The following is an 8,962-nucleotide window of genomic DNA, read 5'->3' as shown; positions in this document are numbered from 1 at the left end:
CTCCTCCACCTGTAACACACACACACACACACACACACACACACACACACACACACACACACACACACACACACACACACACACACACACACACACACACACACACACACACACAGAGAGAGAGAGAGAGAGAGAGAGAGAGAGAGAGAGAGAGAGAGAGATACCATCAGTACATCTATAATAACCTTTGCCTTGTTATTGGAACAAAACAATCTGATAATCAGTAATTGATTAGTTAGTTGAGTTACTGATCACTGGAAACAGGAACCAATCAGAAACACGATTAAAATCTAAAACACTTTAAATTCAAAATACTTTTTTTTCTTTGTTTATCCCTGTTGGCAGCAGAGCCAATGTCAAAGGCACTGCTATTAGAATAAATAATAAAAACTAAAATACTTCTGATAAATATTCAACGAAAAATAATGAAGTATCTGTCAGTGGCATAAATTCTCAGCCAGAATCTGATTTGACATAATCATTTATAATATTTCCATTCATAATATCAATCTATAAAACACACAGAAGAGAATCTTAAAGTATCTAAACTTAAAAAAAAAAAAAAAACTTTTTAATTGACATAAAGTTCTGCGTTCTTTGTTTTAATCTCCTGAGCCGAGTTGTTTTTCTCCGTTGAACCTGTTCAGTCTTCGGAGTCTCTTTCAGTTTCAGTCTTATCTGAGTCAGATAAAGTCCAAACAGAAGCTGCTCACAGGTCACAGCTCTGTCAGCAGCTCAACTCCCCCACTAAGCCCCCCTCTCCTTCCTCCTGCACCTTTATCTGTGTGTGTGTGGGGGGGGGGGGGACTTCAGAGGTCCCAGACAGAATCCCTGAGGTCCGCCAGAGACATGATCTAAAAATATCTGCAGCAAGAACCTTTATTAATATTATCTCATTTTTTTTTATTTCAGTTAGTTTTTCTTTATTATTATTATATTAGGGAATGAAAACTATAGATGACGTCACCCTCACCTATGGGTGTCATTATTTTATTGTGGGTTTTAGACGTATACGACACATATAAATGTTTTTTACCAGGGAGCATCAGTGTCGCTGTCCATACAATCATGTATTTTTATTAGATTAAATAGGATAAACTAGAGTTAGTTTTAGAGGTTTAGTTCTGGTTGATGTTGGCATATTAGAGGAGAGAGGACGAGGAGATCAGCCGTCATGCAGCACTTTGTGAATTTGTTTTAAATCACACTGAAACAGACTTTTATCTTTTATAGGCTGTAAAACTGTACAGACACTAAAGTGTTACTGTTATGATCAACAATCATCATGGTCATGGTCTCTCCCTCTTTGTCCCATAAAGCCAGTGGGCGGAGGCAGAACCAGACACTCAGAGTGGGCGGGGCCAGAGAGACAGAGAGAGAGGAAATCACCACCATGAAATAACAGTATTATTCATAATATTGAGAGTAGCAGCAGCAATAATAATTTGTAACTTTATTTCAGTATTGATGAAACCTAATAACTCAGTTGTTAAAGACAAATGCTGAGTTTTTCAGATTTTGGATGGTGATTTGGGCAAGTTTGTGATGAAATTGCGGGAATTTGCAAGAAAAATTGAGGGAGATGGCAAAAAAATGTGATTGATTTTTTTTTTTTTTTTTTCAATGGATTCCCCCTACTCCCTGTTCTTACTACGCCAGTGGTTCTCAGGACACCAGAAATACACAAATATTTGTTCTGAGACTGAAGAATTACTTATTTAGTCAATGTACATTCAAATTAGGGCCAATGTTGTACATTTTTGGAAATATTATAGAGAAATTTCTGAAAGAAATTGTAAGATTTCAGAAAAAAAGTTTTTTTTTAAATTCTAGAAAAAAGTGGTAAAATTTCTCAAAAGAAAAAGTTAAAAAAGTTAAAAAAAAAAAAATTAATTTCTAAAAAACAAACAAAAAAAGCTTAAAAATTCTAGAAAAAGTGGTGACATTTCAAGAAAAAGTTGGGAACCCCTTTTTGAACCCTCTTAAGGACCCCTGGGGATCCACGGACCCCACTTTGAAAACCATTGCACTAAGCTACGACCTTAACGTTAAAAGAGTCATTTCTAATGACTTCTTATGATAAGCAAACAGACGACATGACTTCAGTTCTCATCTTGTTTTATCCTTAAACTTAATAAACATGGATCAAACTTTCAAAACATTCCTGAGTCAAAAAAGTTCTGTAGCTTAAAAAAAAGAAAAATAAATAAAGAATACACGAAAACTTCCAGTTTTGTTTTCTTTATCTTCTCACGCAAGGCAATAATGTTCCACGTTGCGTAACAAGGGGGGAAATTAGCCTACTTCTCCCTCCAGTGTGAAGTAAAACATGCAACATTTTTTCCAACTTTCAGTGAAGATATATGTGACTTTTTTTGCGAAACTAAAATGTGGGGGATGTGAAATGATGCAACGCCGCATATTTTTCCCGTAAATCAGCGATTTTTGTGGCGAAAGTGCAGATCTGGCACCACGGGCTTTGGCTGATTGTGTGTTGAATTATGCAAACGCATAATCACGTTTTTCTGGAGCAACTGATAACTGATATTATTAATAGTATTATTATTAGTCAAAGTATTTAAGTAGCTACACTGTGATAATGCAGATGATGATGTTGTGCTGTACAAATCGATGTGTCCATGACATCGCTGAACCAAAACAAGGAGCTTAAAGAAACTAAAAGAGCTGAAGATAAATGAGTGAGTGAACTGAACGGGCGGTAAAGATGGACGGTGGCCTGTAGGGGACAGATGTTCACACTGTTACACCCAGGTATCAGCTGACAGATGTTTTTATCTCATTAGACTGAACTTGTTGTGTTGTGTTGTGTTGTGTTGTGTTGTGTTGTGTTGTGTTGTGTTGCGTTGCGTTGTGTCGTCTCTTTTCTGAATCTGGACTGAGATCAGGTCAAATGATCCAAAACCTCCACCAGGAATCCACCTTCAATGACCTTTAAAGGGATAGTTCAACATTTTGGCAAATTAGCCCATTGCCATAATCCCTATAGTCATAGCAGTAGGTTCGTTACCTTTAATCGTCGGTGCAAGCTATTTTTAGAACGGCGGAGCAGAGCGGCAAGCTGCTCAGAGCTACGCTACGGAGGCTAAAGGAATTTCTTGGTTTCCCTCATAAAACTCATCAAATACACAATCCAACAACTCCACAACGCTCTGGTGGACAAGTTGTGACCTGCACATTCACCACGCTATGAGATAATAACACAACGTTACCAGACAGAGTTGTTTTAGAGGTAAATACAGAGACTGCTTGATGAAAAACTGTCCCTGAAGGCAACGTGCATCAGCGGTTTTGCATGAATTTCCCTCTAAAACAACTCTGTCTGGTAACGTTCTGTTATTATCTCATAGCGTGGTGAATGTGCAGGTCACAACTTGTCCACGAGAGTGTTTTGGAGTTGTTGGATTGTGTATTTGATGAGTTTGATGAGGGAAACCAAGAAATTCTTCTGCTCGTGGCTCTGCTCCGCCGTTCTAAAAATAGCTTGCACCGACAAGTAAAGGTAACGAACCTACTGCTATGACTATAGGGATTATGGCAATGGGCCAATTTGACAAAATGTTGAACTATCCCTTCAATGACCTTCAGTGACCTTTTAGGACCTTTAACAACCCCTGGAGCTGCTCGAACCGTCCGACCCCAAAACCAAAACGTCTTGTCACTTTGACTCAAACAGTTTTATATTTTGTTTCCAGTGTGCGGCGCGGCTCGGTCGCTGCAGCGCTCAGCCTGGCGTCGGTGGATTTAATGCTTATTTAAAGTAAATGGAGGCGGCCGGGTGCCAGTCTAAACACTATCCGGCCTTGTTTGGCACTTTTTTTATGAGGACGCTGCTGAAGATGATGATGATGATGATGACGGTGATGTGGCTGAAGTGGAGAAGAGCGTCGCCGTGGAGTCTACGACGGCACAGCAGCACACACATCTATATATATATATATGTATCTGTCTGTCTGTCTGCTTCCATAGATAGAAACTGCACACTGGGATATTTACTACCTGTCTCACACACACACACACACACATACTGTTTCTACTAACTAACTACCTACTGGGAACCAAACAAGTTCAGAAACATAAAAATCTCCAAACTCTACTTCAACTACTCAACAGCCAAGTCCAACCAATATTTATACGACTTGGTGTCTCTCTACATCTCACTCGTGGTTGCTCTAGTGACTCAGTCCAGCCATTAGCCTCCTACCTTGATCTAATTCTTTTTATTCAGATGTTACAGAACTTTTATGACCACAAATATAAAATGACCAGCGATTTAATTTGTTTGTTTGTTCTTAAATTAATGTAGAATGGCACAAAGCCTCATAGGAAATGGGAAATGTGTCAGCTGGAAGTTATCATTAAAGGGACATTGTGTAACTTCTCCTGTTATCTATTCACGGAAAATCGATTATTTGGTTCAAAAGTCTGTTTTTCATTAATCAGTAATCCCCCCCATCAACAAAGTGAAGTGTTCCTTTCAGCTCTGAATGAGCCGTTCACATCATTCATATCTACATGGAGCGGGTAAGCTCGGTGCTGTGAGGAGGAATGGAGCGTTACACTGATGCTGCATTCACCTGCAGTCGGGCAGACGGCCGTCGCTAACAAACCAGATGTCATTTTAGTCACAGAAGTGGAGAGAAAGACGGTAAAACGTGGGTCAGGTAAACGATACGACATCGCCATGACAACATATTGTCACGTATATTGTTTTGCCTCGTGTTGACGGACCACTTGTTCACATAGAGGCTTGTTTATGCCGTTACGTGCAGCAGCTGTCGTCCGTCTGCCGTCTGCCCGATTTCACGTGAATGCAGCATGAAAAATACGATTGAGTTGCTTGTGATATACAACCGCAACGCTAGATGGGAGGAATTCATACACAATGTACCTTTAAGATAGCGGTTACAGCTAAAAATAGAACGACTCACGTTAACGTGGAAACCAACCAGCAAACCATATCAGTCCTGCCAGTGTGTTACGTTATTTATAGGGCTGTCAATCGATGGCGATTAATCAAATTTTTTCCATAGTTTTTCCACGCGCGATTAATCTCTATATTAAAAATATAATATATGGGGGGGGGGGTCTGCGAGGGTCTGTGACACTGCTGTGAGTCTTCAAAGTCTTCAAACCAGAGTTTGTAACAACACTGGAAAAAGTTGCTAGATTTGTCGCTGGTCGCTTTTGACAAAAAAAATAAACCACCAAAAGGGTTTGGAAAGTCGCCAGATTTAGGGAGAAAGTCGGCAACACTGCTCAAGAACCTCATGTTGTCAGTTTTAGGTTTTGTTGAGTGGAAACAAAACAAAAATGAGTGTCACACTGAAAATCATTGATCTGTTACTTTGTAAATCATGCAGTATTAGAATAATAATATATAATTTAGAAAAAATGCAACAGGAACAAACTGACGATATATATGACAGAATTAAAATGTGAATGTTTCTGTTGAGCTGAACATCGACTGTCAGCTCACAGCTCCGTCCATCTCTCTGCTCCTCCTTTTACAGTAGAAACTTCCACACTATCACCATCACAATTACGGACTCTTACACATACAGTATAGCCTACTCACATCAGCAACTCACTCCAACAGGACAATATCACCAGTCACATCGTCAGAAAGGCCACAGACAACTATTCTACCTCAGGCGACTCAAGAAATTTAACGTAGTCTGGACGGTCACTCACGCAGTAAACTCCAACGCATCATTTTAAAAAAGCATCAGAAATGACAGGCACACCTCCCTCCCTCCCATCACTTGACTCACTTCACCGTAAACGCACAATAACAAGAGCACAAAAGATCATTTCTGATCCATCACACCCAGATGAACCACCTGTTCCAGCTGTTGCCCTCTGGCAGGCGCTGTAGGTCCACATCAACACAAACAACCCCGTTCAAAAACTGCTTTTTTTCCCCACTGCCATCAGGTCACTGAACTCCACTCACCTCTAAAAAACTACCTTTCTGTTTGATTCTGTCTCTTGCCAACATGCCAACAACTTAGCAATTAGACTTAGAAATAAAAATCTATCCTTAACCTGAAATGGTACCAAATTCAGCTAAAAGTGCAGCCAGTATCTCAGAGCGTGGTGAATGTGCAGGTCACAACTTGTCCACCAGAGCGTTGTGGAGTTGTTGGATTGTGTATTTGATGAGTTTGATGAGGGAAACCAAGAAATCCCATGAGCCTCCGTAGCGTAGCTCTGAGCAGCTCACGGCTCTGCTCCACCGTTCTAAAAATAGCTTGCACCGACAATTAAAGGTAACAAACCTACTGCTATGACTATAGGGATTATGGCAATGGGCCAATTTGCCAAAAATGTTGAACTGTCCCTTTAAGGACTCGATCCTGTTCCGTCCTGCCCCTTGCTGCAGGCCGCTGCTCCACCTGCGCAGCGTCGGAGCAGGAAAAACCCGGAGACGAGGGCGCGAGGGTGACGGGGGGCCGGGGGGACAGGAAGAGGGAGCTGATAGGAGCAGATTAGGTCGGGGCTAAAAACGTCAGTCAGTTTTCCTGGAGGAATTTTAATTGCCCCGGGGGCCCTGCTTATCTGCCCCAGGGCGGTTATTAATACAACACCCGCGATAAAGAGGACGGAGAGCGACACGGAGCAGGATCTACCCTCATCCACCCTGAAATCTGCCCCCACGTCGTAAAGTTACTCTGTTTTTAATGACCGGTCAGTGTTGATCGTTATTATTACTTCAGGAGTTTATGTAAAATACAGGATTTTATAGTAACACTTTATAATAAGTACATTTATTACATTGTTTATGATAAATGAGGCCCCAGGTGTCATTATTTGGCAACACTACACACTATTAAGCATTAGTTAAGCATTAATAAATACTGAATTCTTCATTTATAACACATGAATACTCATTATATGTAGTTTATAAAGAGTTAGTGTGCCTTATCAATGAGGAGTAAAACATTTTTAACTGTGTTATAAACATACTAATGAGTATTCATATGTATTAATGCTAAACTAATGCTTAATAGTGTGTAGGCCTACTTATTATATAAAGTGTTCCCAATGTAAATATATACATATTAATAAAAATAAGTTACTTTTCTTCTTGTATTTGCTGTGGTTTTCTGTTTGAAGGATGATAATGAGAAACAACGACAGGTGTCTTAGGATGGACATTATTTGGCAACACTTTATAATAAGTACTCACTATTCAGCATTAACAAATACCAAATTCTTCATTTATAACACATGAATAAATACAGTTAGTGCTTATCAATGATGAGTAAAACATGTTTAACTGTGTTTATAAACTACATACGAATGAGTATTCATGTATTATAAATGATGAATTCAGTATTTATTAATGCTTAACTAATGCTTAATAGTGTGTAGGCTACTTATTATAAAGTGTTACCAATTTTATGACTTCATTTTCAAAGGATTGGCCCTTGAGACCGTACTTATTACCAACAAAGTACAAAACAAGAGTTCGGTTATCAACACTGCTTTTGCTAGTTTATTTTGTCTATTTTTAAAATATTATAATACCAGATTTTTTTTTTATATCAACGATCTTAATATTGTTATCTGCCCAGGAACTACAGGTGGAAGTTAGCAAATGTTGCTACAACCTGGCTCAAGGCATCTTCTCTTGTCTCACAAGATTCATGTTTTTGTGCATTGTCCCTGTTTAAATAAATAAATTCCTATTCCTAATGGTATAAGATCATAATAGAAAGTGAACACAAAACACACACACACACACTGGCAAGGATTACACGTCAAAATCAGAGTAATACGAGTGTGTATGTGTACACACACAGGGGCGTAGCACCAGATTCTGGGCCCCTAATGTCAGTGCAGAGTTGTTTTCAATTTATAAAAAGCTGCAGATGGGCGTTCCTGTCGGGACAGTTTTTCGGCAAGCAGTCTCTTTTCGATACCCCGATTTATATTTTTTGGGCAGCATGAGGACTGTAGCATCCCCGGCTAAATGATGGTCGGACTCTCAAACTGATGGTTCACAATGGTTTATTCCTTGGACCGTATTCAATGCAAACACACCGTAAGAGCTATGAAAAGAAGAAAACAAAATACAGTTACCTTTACTCTTACTTGAAATTACCTTTAACTGCCTTTATCACAAACAATCATGTAAGTTGACTCTCTTTTTATCTAATAAACTTATTGTAGACTCACAGGTTTTACTCCATGAATTTAAATATATATTTTAACTGCTACGATTGATGTTACAGTCATGAGGGAAAATTCACATTTTAACTGAAAGACAACCTCCCATAGAGTGCAATATAAAACAGTATTTAACATGACATTAGCATTTTTAACCGTTCGTTTTTAACCCAATAAACAGTTTTTAACCTTAGCAGACCTCATATAAAACAGACAAAATAAGTCCTGTTGCATTACCAAAACAACCTACGAGTTAGCTTATAGCTTAATCTCACTTCAATACAGACCGACACGGCAGCTCGCCGATGCTAATAGTAGCTACCGCTAACCACAATACGCTTTATGCATGAAAATATCCACGGCAACCAAACTCGAGCCGGACATAAATATAGCATGAAATGGTAACAAAACAAACCTTGTGCCCCTTATTAGCCAGGTGCTAGGGCGTTTCATGTGGGTTAGACACACTTTGCTTGCTTTTAGCATTGAAGACACTCCTTTAGCCTTGCAGACATACTTTTCCTTCTGCCGGTAAAGTCCGAAGCACCGGATGTGTACGAGGTCACGGCGAGACGCTTTCAAAATAAAAGCCCTGAATATCCGTCTGCTTAATAAATAAAAAATAAAAGCCTGGCTTTAAAGAATGTTAATGAATAAACATAAGAACACATTTATAGAAATACTATGCTCATATTAAAGGTCATTTACACTCCCACCAAATCATTACTGGTTTTTCATCCCCTTATTAGATGTAAAGCATGAATGAGTG

This window comes from Trachurus trachurus (genome assembly GCF_905171665.1).
Source record: "Trachurus trachurus genome assembly, chromosome: 1".
Lineage (NCBI taxonomy): Eukaryota > Metazoa > Chordata > Actinopteri > Carangiformes > Carangidae > Trachurus > Trachurus trachurus.
Note: the sequence above shows the minus strand (reverse complement) of the source record.